Raw genomic sequence first — 13,214 nt, forward strand, 5'->3', positions numbered from 1 at the left:
AGTGGCCAAACAATTACAATTCTCTGCAGGGTGAGGACTGTAGTCAACATGCCTTGTTCAAATGTGGGATTTGTCTTAGATCATTGACTTGGATGCCAAACGTAATGGCACAACATTTCATCAAACACTGCTAGGGTCAGGTAAGGCTTCAGTTATCCAGGTCTTCCTTGGTTTACAGTACAACAGCAATCCTGTGATGTGCAGTGTACTGTGTCTACGAGCTGGTTATGATATCAGTGAGCACTGCATAGTACTCTCTATGAAGCTATAGCTCTACTATTTGTGATAAGCTATCATATCATAGTTTGAAAGGAAGTGGATGGCTTGACAGTGCACATTTAGAAGGATATTTATTAAAAGTCATCAATAGTATGATAGTGTAACGGGGTTCATAGAGTATATGAGCTTGTTATAGGTGGCGTAAGCACTCTGTAAAATCAGTACAGTGATAAGCCTCCATCAAATCTAAACTAACTGCCTAGCATTCTTGAGAAGAACATTTATTTTTACTTCATGTGGGCTTCAACTTTCGCTGACAAACCTTTCTGACCTTTTATTTTGATTGGTTTGATAAAACCTCCCTGCCTTCATTATCACTAATCTTTTGATTTGAAGGGGCCTGTGATTTGTTTCCTTGCTGTGCCACAAATGTTATTGCCTGAGACCTCAGCAATTGGTGAACATGCCAAATAAAACCCTCCCTTGGCAAAAGACAGACACCCAGCAATGTTAAACAGACTTTCTGAGGGTCTAAATCAAATGCATGCATGAATCCCCCCTCATACATTGTGTTGAAGAAGGACAATATTGTTGTACCTTCAACAAGACTATGCTACTTACTATAGGCCTAAATCTCCTGCTAAACATTGACTTAATTCTCCTTCCAGACCTTCAATAGTTACCCAAGTGAATGCAAAATATGTTAACCTTGTCAGTTCCTATAACTGCATCCTGTTTAGAGGCTCATCCTATCAGATGTTCTATTAATTTTCTGTCTGTCACACCTGCAGTGGAGTTTTGTCAACAGGCATTACACCCCCCCACAATTAAGAAAACATACTTTTCCACAATGTGGACTGAATCTCTAAATGCTGTTAAGAGTATTCTAGGTGCTTCTGTTCTGGAAACCCACTAGGCTATATGTTTAAATCTGAACTAATTTAAACACAGGTATATATATACACTCACCTAAAGGATTATTAGGAACACCTGTTCAATTTCTCATTAATGCAATTATCTAATCAACCAATCACATGGCAGTTGCTTCAATGCATTTAGGGGTGTGGTCCTGGTCAAGACAATCTCCTGAACTCCAAACTGAATGTCTGAATGGGAAAGAAAGGTGATTTAAGCAATTTTGAGCGTGGCATGGTTGTTGGTGCCAGACGGGCCGGTCTGAGTATTTCACAATCTGCTCAGTTACTGGGATTTTCACGCACAACCATTTCTAGGGTTTACAAAGAATGGTGTGAAAAGGGAAAAACATCCAGTATGCGGCAGTCCTGTGGGCGAAAATGCCTTGTTGATGCTAGAGGTCAGAGGAGAATGGGCCGACTGATTCAAGCTGATAGAAGAGCAACTTTGACTGAAATAAGCACTCGTTACAACCGAGGTAAGCAGCAAAGCATTTGTGAAGCCACAACACGTACAACCTTGAGGCGGATGGGCTACAACAGCAGAAGACCCCACCGGGTACCACTCATCTCCACTACAAATAGGAAAAAGAGGCTACAATTTGCATAAGCTCACCAAAATTGGACAGTTGAAGACTGGAAAAATGTTGCCTGGTCTGATGAGTCTCGATTTCTGTTGAGACATTCAGATGGTAGAGTCAGAATTTGGCGTAAACAGAATGAGAACATGGATCCATCATGCCTTGTTACCACTGTGCAGGCTGGTGGTGGTGGTGGTGTAATGGTGTGGGGGATGTTTTCTTGGCACACTTTAGGCCCCTTAGTGCCAATTGGGCATCGTTTAAATGCCACGGCCTACCTGAGCATTGTTTCTGACCATGTCCATCCCTTTATGACCACCATGTACCCATCCTCTGATGGCTACTTCCAGCAGGATAATGCACCATGTCACAAAGGTCGAATCATTTCAAATTGGTTTCTTGAACATGACAATGAGTTCACTGTACTAAACTGGCCCCCACAGTCACCAGATCTCAACCCAATAGAGCATCTTTGGGATGTGGTGGAACGGGAGCTTCGTGCCCTGGATGTGCATCCCACGAATCTCCATCAACTGCAAGATGCTATCCTATCAATATGGGCCAACATTTCTAAAGAATGCTTTCAGCACCTTGTTGAATCAATGCCACGTAGAATTAAAGCAGTTCTGAAGGCGAAAGGGGTCAAACACAGTATTAGTATGGTGTTCCTAATAATCCTTTAGGTGAGTGTATATATATATATATATATATATATATATATATATATATATATATATATATTTAACTATATATGCACTTAATTTATCCATACATGTTTTATAAATCAAGAGTGGTATTTTATTTACAGTAGATCATAATATATTTAACATCATTCTGATAATAAAATTATAGAGGAATGGGTACATTTAAGTAAAAACGGCCATGATAACTTAGGTCCCTATCCTATCTACAACTGGTTGAGCATTACTTTAGTAATCCTCTCCCATTCAGATTTTTTATATAAATGTACTAAATTAGAGTCTCCCCCTTACAATCTTCATGTGTAAGTGTCCTATTCCTTCAGGAGGTGGGGAATCTGAGAAGCTCTTAAATTGCTTTTTACATGAAACTAGATAACTGGATCAGAAACACATTGTTAAACCTTCTCTGTGGAGATTTTTTTAACCATTGTTTTCAGACCTATAGAAGATGTAGAAGAAGAAAAAAACCTAAAAACTATAAAAATATATAAAAAAATGTGCTGTAAAATAACAGACATGTGTATGCTAAAATCTATCCATTTCCCATACAAAATTAAGTGTCCATCCAATGTACAGGAACCCTATCATCAATGGCATGTTGGGGTAGTTGTTTTAGATAAGGATGCCACTATTCAACCTATGAATACAAATATATAAATACATGTTTGTACTGATCACAGAACAAATCATACAGCTTAGTATTTTTTTGTGATTAATCTTCTCAACAGCAGTTCATTACGATTTTCAGGGGGAGCCACTGCTAATCTAGAGCTTTATTTCAGGTATTAGTCACATCGCAGTATTGGCAGCACTGAACAATGTCTTTTTTCAACTGTTTGTTTTATTTCATTTCAATAAGTGTCATTTAATTATGGATTGTTTTTAAAGGACTATAGTAACAAGAAATGTAAACATACATAATTGTAAGCATTGTAAGCATAAAAGCACCCCTATCTGACACACAGTTTAATATTGAGAAAGTTAACCAGTGATTGTTACTCAACCTACTTTATTGAGAAATTCCAGTATTAGCAGGTTTCATCAAAAGGATTTGATGTCACTTTAGATTGAAAGTCTTAGTAAGTAATTTCCTCATCATCCCCAGTACTAGGCTAACACTTTAGGTCAGAAATACGATTCACATGCAGTTAAAAGATTGTGATTACTTAGATCTTTTAGAATGTAGCAGTGAGTAATAGTACGAGTAATTTTAGAAGCAGATTTATTTAACTGTTTTTTTGGATGTTAATTGTATTGATGGAGGGAAAAATAGATTCTTATATCTATAAACAGCACAGCATTCATGTTCATTCAAACTAACATAAAGGTAGAGAATTGGAAAAAGGAACAGAAAATAAAATACAAATAATAGAGGTTACATGTGGTATTTCTAATTTCAATAATAAAAAACAAAAAAAATGGTCTACAATTTAAAATATAGACAACCCTAAGAAAGTAAATATCTTATTTGATTGTCATTAAGGGACCTATGTAATAGGCTACATCCACATGTCCCAGACGTCAAAGTGTGAAAGCCTCTTCCTAGATGGTACATTTTCATATATTATGACATATGCTTCTCCATATATATACAGCTCTGGAAAAAAATAAGAGACCACTCCAAGTTCAGAAATCAATGTTAAGTGGTCTCTTATTTTTTTCCAGAGCTGTATATAAAGATTGACAAGCATAGGTCGTAATTCTACCATTCCATAAACGGATGTTGCATAATTCTGCTTCCATGAATACTGAACCTTTAAACAAACACTCAAAATGCAAATAAAAGAAACTCGGGTGCTTTTCATCATAAAACCAATAAATAGCCATTGAGCCCCAAACCCAGTTCAACCAAAACGTAAATGTCAATTCAACTATTTAGGTTATTGCAAAGATACTGAAAACATTTGGGACTGCCATACATATCAAGGTAAGTTTTTAATAAATTGCAATACGTATAAATCATTTTCACACTAAATTAGGTTATAAGAGTGACAATTCAGCAATACATGTTCTTATTGTTAACTAATATTTGGTATGCAAACAGGATTCCCCTGTAGTCTCATTAAAATGCAATGCACTGCTTATTTTGCTCTGTTAATTATGTAGGATGCTTCAAGGATACAATGCTTGCACTTCATAACCTAAATTCCTCCTAAAAATATTCATCAAAAATTGTCTGCACCAAGTATTCCTTAAATCCATCTATGTAATAAAAATGGATTTTAAAGTGAGTGTAGAAAAGCAGGCATCTTTAAAGCTCCACTCTGCAATACAAACAAACAAACAGAAAGGCTATGTAAGTGTTTACCCAACATCCAGTATTCATTATGGGTCGTGGATCAAGACTGCAATTTTCTTCTGCTATTATCGGTAAATAGTCAATAAGGACTAAGCTTCTGCCAGACTAAATTATTTCTAATGTACTAAGAAGGCAACCAAGGGAATTGTGCAAGCATTACACAATTTTCTTGCAATTATCTAGGACTAAAACTAGTTCAATGATTACTAAAGAAGACAGCTACTTTTGCCAACTCTTGTCCATTTAATGAACTTAAGCGAATTACTGTTGAGCTTTAAAGAACATTAATCAACTTTTTTTTTTCTATGTAATGCTAGGCAAATCACTTATCAAATGGGTATTGAAATACTCAAGACTGCTAAAGGCAAGCAATGTATGCTGAATTTACAATTTGTTATTAGAAAGCTGCTGCCACATTAATCTTTATTGGAGGTGTTTACACTTCCCACACTCAGCATGGGGGTAGTTCTGCAAAGGCATGCATGAAATGCCTTTCAGGAATAAAATAAATAAATAAAGTACCAACACTTTCAATTTAATTTAACTGATATTTTGTTTCAGTTTAGGGTCTGCTTTAACAACATATGCTTCCAGAAAGGTTTCGTATTATTAAGGGACCAGGTGACAACCTTACGTCTGACTTGGGTGAACAAAGCTTGGCTTGTCAGGAATCGCTGATGCCTCCGAGCAAATAGGTACATATGTCACAGAAGAAGACAGAAATGTAGGAATGTTTCTGAAATGCTATTATATTGTCTTTAAACGCTGTCTGGACTTGAGGCATTGTTTTCAAATCATTGTGATAAGAATTGATGCAAGGTACACTGCTTTTTATTCAAGTAGGTGAAGCGATTACACTTTGCAAAGAAAAATCAACCCATGGAACTATTAACCCATACAAAATCCACAACCATTCAACACAGCAGAACTAAAAAGCATTGAAAGCAGCGTTCTTCAATCGACTAGCAGTCACTTGAATTTTGTGAGAAAAAAAATGTAAAAATGTGTATTGACTGTGACTCATCAGCAGTGGGCATACAGCTATCAAACAGCATAAAGGCGACATCATTGAAATAGTAGCTGAAGAATTTCAGTCTAGCTACATTTATCAAAGTGAAGTTAAAGGATGTTTGTGCTATTACCTGTGCCTTCTTTGATCTATAGCTAATCCATAGCGGGTGAATATGTGCAGCCAATAGAGTATACTTAATGGAAGTTGCTTTAAAACATGCAGATAGCCAAAGCTGAATTCAATGCCTGATGTTGTCAAATGTAGAAGAGAGCAGCTTTTCTGTGAAATGAAAGACTCAAAACATATGATCAGAAACATGGAGGTTTTTTTAGATGCTGTGTAACAGTGTTCTAGCAGCCCTATTTCTGGAGAGGATTATTTCATGTTCTTCCATATGCTTTATTATTTTCCTGTAAATGGAGGATTCCTGGTTTCAGAGTCACTGTACCAAAAGAAGAACCAGCAACATAATGTTGGTCAAACCTTGTGTGCAGAAAGTGTGGCACACAGAGCTCTCTCAGGTTTTTAAGTGGGTAGATTTTATTGGAGGTGGTATATCTCATCTACCTCACCACGATATATAATTGCATTTACCCTGTCATATTGATCCACTAAGAGCAAGGGGGTATCTCTGGCACGCGACCAGAATAACTGCAGCTCTTCTTCTTCCTTTCATCAATGCAGGAGATAAAAGAAAAACAACACCCCATCCTTTTCTGACTTATTTCTGCAGTTTGCTGAGTGAGTTTGAACACATCTCCAGGAAAAGTTAACCACAGGGAAATTAAATTAAGTCTGATACCTTTTTTTATGTACCACACACATTATGCAAAACAAGGAGTATAGACAACTAATGCAAAACAGTAGCCAAGGCATTGTAGAGAAGACTAATACCACTCTCATTAATAACAATGCAGGCTGACAGGGGTTGCTGTTGCATAGTAAGCCATGGCTGACTTCAGTCCCACCCATTCCCCTCCAGTACACAGACAATTACATGTCTCTCCACAGGGATTCATAGTCCTAGTTGGCCATGACATGGTCTTGATTCCTAGCAGCAGAGTCTGGGCGATGATGATCAACCTGCCCTCTGAAGCTTTCACCAGCTGAGCCACTCAGGACCCCTGTTTATGTCATTATTTCTCATTTATTTTTTTCAGTGTATATATTTTACACATCTACATTTTTTGATACACTGTATTTAAAAAAACAACAATAAGGAAACACCTAACAGCAACATGATCACAGTTAGATAATACATTGTAAATATGTCATAAATATATTTTTAGATTTAGCTCAATCTTGAAGCATTGAACATACTCTTCTTTGGACGTAAATAAATAAATACATAAATAAAATAATCTACCTAATTAAAACATTTATGAAAAAAGACCTGGAGAAACACACTGTATGTCTTGAAAGATGTCTTTTGACAGTGCCTGGATCATCAAACATGACTTGCATGCAAGTTATGGAACACGATTTTAATGTTTCTGTTATCAATGGGAAATATATATTTTTAGCTCCACTGTGAGATTGTAAAATTCATTGCACTTATTTGGTGAATAAGTGTGTGTATGATATTTTTTATATAAACGAACAACAAGCATACTAAAATCTATCCACATTAACACAAACATCATGCGTGTTAAAGCTTTCTACAATCACCAAGGTATAGCCAAGTAACTCCTGTCATTTCACACACCAGTACCCAGCATGCTCTGATATACCTGGGGACATACTCATACTGGACTCTGATTTATTTAATTTGTACCAAGGCACTTTACAGAGATTAATAGTGTTTTTTTGTTGTTGTATTTTAAGCAATTCTATAAAACATTTAATAGGTAAAAATATGAGTGTTTTTCTTTCCTAATAAAGAAACTGCACTTTGAAAGGGCCATTGAACGTTTTATAAAATGCATTTCACTTCATTGAGAAACATGAAAAGGCAATTACTGTGTACATTTAGCCTAGTTGTTTTAATATAATATTGTCTAGTTATGTGAGGTTAATTAAAGCAAACTGCACTGGAAAAAAAAAGGAATCAGATTGTTTTTTCATCCTTCAATAACTGCCATGATAATTATTTTCATAATTGTTAACAATAAATGTTTATGTTTAAGTATCAAAACAAAACTGCTGATGGAGTTTATTGAAGTATTGGGTGTACAAAGCTTTTTCAGAAATTTGAGATTTAAATAAAAAAATAAAATATTTGGGAAGCTACATTGTAAACTATTTTGCCTACACAAACTAAGATCCCTTTGCGAGTTCCAAGGCACATTTCCTGTACATCAACCTTCCAACATTTGTACTGTTAAATGTGTATTACCTGTGACACTTCCATATAAAAATGTTTATACAGCCAGACATAATCAGTCACAAATGCAATATTTTATTTGGAGTGATACAATATAAGCTAATGTAGCCACAGTGATGGCTGAGTGTGGGTCAGGCAAGGCACACGGGGGTGAATGCTGAATGAACATTCAATTTCTTAAATATGTTGCTTCAAATGCCCCCTGATACACCCAATACACTGCACATGACTGAAAAAGAAAGTTGCAAACAAGAAGCAACCCTAATGACATCAGCGTTCTAGACAGAGACTATAGTTAGTACTAATAATACAATTATTATTGTAATGTTTGACCTCTTAATTTAAAAATGACTACATACTTCTGAAGCACATCTTACATGTCGCTAATTGACTTTAATCAATTGAAATATTTAATAAGAGCACATAAGCGTGAAAGAAAGGAACTCTATTCCTCTAAAATGTTATGCTAGGAATACTGAATTGTGCAGTGCAATTTAAACATCCAAAGCAACAGCCTGTTCGAGTCCAAGAATTTACACAACAAATAAAAGACTGAAAAAGAAAACCCTGCTGGAAAATATAACTGAGGTATATATCTTTTTATTTTAAAATTGTTTTCAGATTACCCCACTTAAGGCATTTACATTTTCAATTGGTCTTTCTAGTACTATGCTATGACGGTATTTTTTTCTGTACTACTTGTAACAATAGCATCATGAAAACCCTTATGTAACATATGCTGTTGTGGTTCCTATTCCAGCAATGACCATTCTGCAAAAAGTATTTTTATGAACACAGCAAATGGCTGTGTTTGTCTTATAAAACTGCTACATTTTTCCTCTCCTTAATGAACACTAAAGCAGAGTCGAAGAGCAAATGTAATCTAATGGGAAATCAGTGAATAATGTTTCCTATTCACTTCTATGGGAGTAGATACTCCCACCAGCCCGTCATCATCATGATTGACTGATTTCCCCTTAGATTCAATAGCTTGACTGTATGCAGAAAGAAAAGTCTGGCAGCCACGGTTGTCTCCTTCCCACGCTGAATCTCAATTTGATGTCTTTGAGAAGAAAATTAATACGGGAGGAACTAAACAAGGACACAAACGCCAAGCACCACAAAGAAGCAAAACAAAAACAATAACAGCCAGCTCAGAGGAGAATTAGAATTGTTAATACACTTGAATGCCGACAATTAGAAAAAAATAAGTAAAGGAGGAACATCGGTAAAAAAAAACAACAGGCAAAGCGTTATAAAAAAATAGATATCCAAATATCATAAATCCTTTAAAATGCAAACTGCTATGGGCTAACAAGCAGATATTTAAATGTATATTTCTTTCTCTGTGAGAGATAAGGAGAAATACACAGAACAGTGCACCCTTAGCAGTATTTAAACTGTACGTTTGAGCGAGAAATAAGCCCATTCTTGCCCTCAGCTTCACAGCTATCTAATCATAAATACAAGTAACATACTCCCTTTCTCAGCTTCTGTCACTTCACATCCCTCCACCCCAGTCAGAACCTGCTCAGCGGCATGGCATTTTGTTCCCTCAGTCAAGTGGGTTAAGGTCAAAATATGTCAAGTTTTTCATTTACACTATGGGGTTGTCAGAAGCTCCTGAATTACAGGTTAACAAATTATCACAAAAAAGGATTGATATGAATGTAAAATATTTTGTGCCCTTCTATTTTTAAGGTGTGTTTAAGTACAATACACACAACTGAATTCATAGTAACTACCACTGTAGGTACCACATTACTAATGCGTGGCATTAGTGTACCACAACTGTTTGGATCTTCCCGGAGAGGGGCAAAATGACACACAGTTTGCTTAAGAAAACTTCCCCAGCCCACCTACTGTCTTATCAAACCACCTAAAGTTATACCAGATGACAGCACCCTTGGTGCAGTACTTAATTTAATTTCCCCAGTCCCTCTGGTGTCTGGCTGGTGGCAGCACTGATGGAATAGGTGGTTTTCTGATCCCTGTTGCGTTCATATGTAGAGCCCTGTACTTCAGACCAAACAAACTAAAGCATTGCTTCTACATCATTCGTACTGTCAACCACCAACTTGGTGAAAGAGCTTTACTAAATCTGAACCATTCTTTCTGTAGATCAATTTTAAAAGTAATATTTTTGAAAATCAGTAACAATTAACTATTTTCCTACGGAAGCAGACTACTTTAAGCAGCTACAAATATTTAAGGGGAACTGAAAGGAAGCTTGCAGGAGAAGATTTGTTTATGCAGTTCTAAAACAAAATATGAGTAAGCTTTACAATCATATATTTCTTTTTTCTCTGGATACTGTAAAGCCCAGTCTGTCTATGGTAGCAATTTTGATCTTGTGATGTGTAGCGTGTAAACAATAAGTTCCATATGCCCCTGCATTTGTTGCATCATTGCTTATGCCTCTATTTTTACCCTCATACTAAGTACAGAACACTCTTCGCTTTTCCAACAGCTCCCTTGAAATATTTAAAATACTGATATTTTAATGGATTTTAACAACAGGATCAACAGACATTGACGTGAGCATGACAGCAAGATGTATAGTAAAGTGCTAACAGAAGGGTTAGAGGCTCTGTATGTGTGCTTTGGCTATACGCACTCGGAACACCAATCAAAGTCTGTCAAGTGGATATTAGAGACAGTGAAAGTTTACACCATTAAAATGATTTAACAAAATGAATATATTTGGGGAGAGGGTTGTCATACATGTCACTGATGTATTTGGTAACTTGATATTTATTGACTGCAACTGCTGTAAATGAACTGATGTGTAAATTAAATTCAGTGCTACACAAATAATAATTAAAGATCTATTCCAAACAAATATATTTGTAAAATATGAGTCTGCAAACCATTTTTTCCCCCAAATACTACTGATTAAGGAAAAACAGGGAGCTAATATTCACAGTATCCCTACTACATCCTCAACTGTCAATGCAAGGGGTCAAATAGAAGCCATTCTGACTGAGCTCTGTGCTGCAGAGTCCAGTGATCAGCTGAGTGAGTGAGCAGGATGTCTGCTGCCATAGTGATGTGATGCTTGAAGTGAGCAATCTAAATTAAGAAGGCAAATAGTTGTGGAAAAACTATACAGCAATTCAAATGGTAAAGCGACTTTATTTTCCTCCTGCCATTGTGTAGATCATTAAATCTGACAGTTCTCAGACTAGGAAAATCAGAAAAAAGTGCATGTTCTTGTTGATTTCTAACTGAATGCTTAGCATTGTATTAGTAAAAAGCAGATCAAACTTAGCTTTTTAGCTTTTTTGGTAATGGGAACAGATTGTCAAAATAAAGTTGTGCCCATCATACAAATGCAAATGCAGACTTAAATGGCGGTTTCTTAGATGAAAAGCAAGATATAGTACTTTGAAGTTCACCGACTGCGAGAAAAAGCAGACCAGTACAGTTGCAGACTTATAGATTTCATTTTTGGAGAAAAAAAAAGTAATTTATTTTTTCATGCCAAATATGAATCAAAGAAGTTAATAAGTGCTTGGAAAAGTAGACATCTCAAAGAAGTGAAACAGTGAAATTAGCACTACTTCTGAAACTGCAAAATGTGAATTGTATTAGAATGGAGAAAAATGGTATCCAGGTAAATAACCACATAGGATCCCTATTAATTAATATTGTGCATTGCATTTTAATGAAGTGGGAAAACAGGTTTATCAGGTATATGTTTATGCATCATACCATGACTAACAATAAAATATCTGCAAGGAAGAATTAAACAAATTTTGCTTTTGCTGGACTGTATACTTCCGATTAAGGTTTGTATAACTGCAGAACGTTTTGCTTTAGCCTAGGGTTTTTCTGTTCAGCTTTTTCAATATGTTAATCAAGAAATTGGAAAGCATATTCTGACCAAAACAAAACAAAAAATTAAACTTAACTACTTACCTAATGGAAAGACCCTGAAGTGCTTTGTTGCAGTTTTGTGTAATTATATGCACAAAACAATAGGTTTCAAATACAGAGAGAGGTGCTTACTTCACAAAACAACTTTAATCTCATGTGCCTTCGTATTGTATTTTTTTTCACCCTTTGCTTTTGTATATTTTGATGAATGAAAACACAGAGATTAAACATTTTAAAATGCATACATATACATAGTGAGACATTATTAAAAACCTAATGATGAGAAATAGAAAGATTCCAGAGTTTTGGAGAGATGTAAAAATAAATATCTATCATATATAGCTAAAAAAATAAATTAAATCATCTCAGAATCAAGAGCTTATACTGGAGAGAGAGAACAACATTGTATTTATTTTGCACTACATTAGGAAAAGAAATATGATTATGCACATGATTATGCAATCTCTTGGGGAGAAAAAAAGTTACACTCCTGAAAAGCCAAGATCTATAGCCTATGAATATATAACCTATTAATATATTTTTAATTTTATTTATTTTTGTACTTTTTGTTTTTCATTTTTAAAGCACTGTGTGAGTTATCATATTTTATACTAATGTCTATGACCTTATTGCATTTTCTTTTTAGAAAATGTGGCAAAACAATTCCAAATCTGTTTTCTAGCAAGAACACTTAAGAAAATACATTAGATAGCCAACTTTTGTCACTATAAAGTTATTCAGTTGAAAAACAATGCCTAATACCTATGGATATTATTCAGAGGAAGTAAACTTGGATAGAATATTAATCAGATATTAGTACAAGCATGACATTAAGAAAATTGATGTCAGATATGTACTTTGTCCTTTGAATATCAATGCATGCAAGACAGAAACAAGGATATTAATGTGTGACCTGATTACAGTCCTATCAGATGTAATGATGACTTATTTTAGGTATGGAGATCGCATTTCCCGAAGCAAAAATGTTAATGTATTACTGTCACATGAGAAAGGAGGGTCACATGTCAAAAATAATTTATATCACATGCATTATGTTCTGGATCACCTACAGGAGCATAAAGGAAGACAAAGATACATAGGGGACATAAAAAAGTACTTTACATTACTCCAAATCAGGCATTTTGTTTACATCAAATCCTCTCATTATTGCAAAATACAGTACTTTGAACTGCCATAACAAAAGCATAACTAAAAACTATGTTCCTCAAGCTATGAGATGTCCCTACAGAACAAGTGTTGGTTGACATTGTAGCCTGGATGCAAAA

The sequence above is a fragment of the Amia ocellicauda genome, chromosome 2 (assembly GCF_036373705.1).
Source record: "Amia ocellicauda isolate fAmiCal2 chromosome 2, fAmiCal2.hap1, whole genome shotgun sequence".
Classification (NCBI taxonomy): domain Eukaryota; kingdom Metazoa; phylum Chordata; class Actinopteri; order Amiiformes; family Amiidae; genus Amia; species Amia ocellicauda.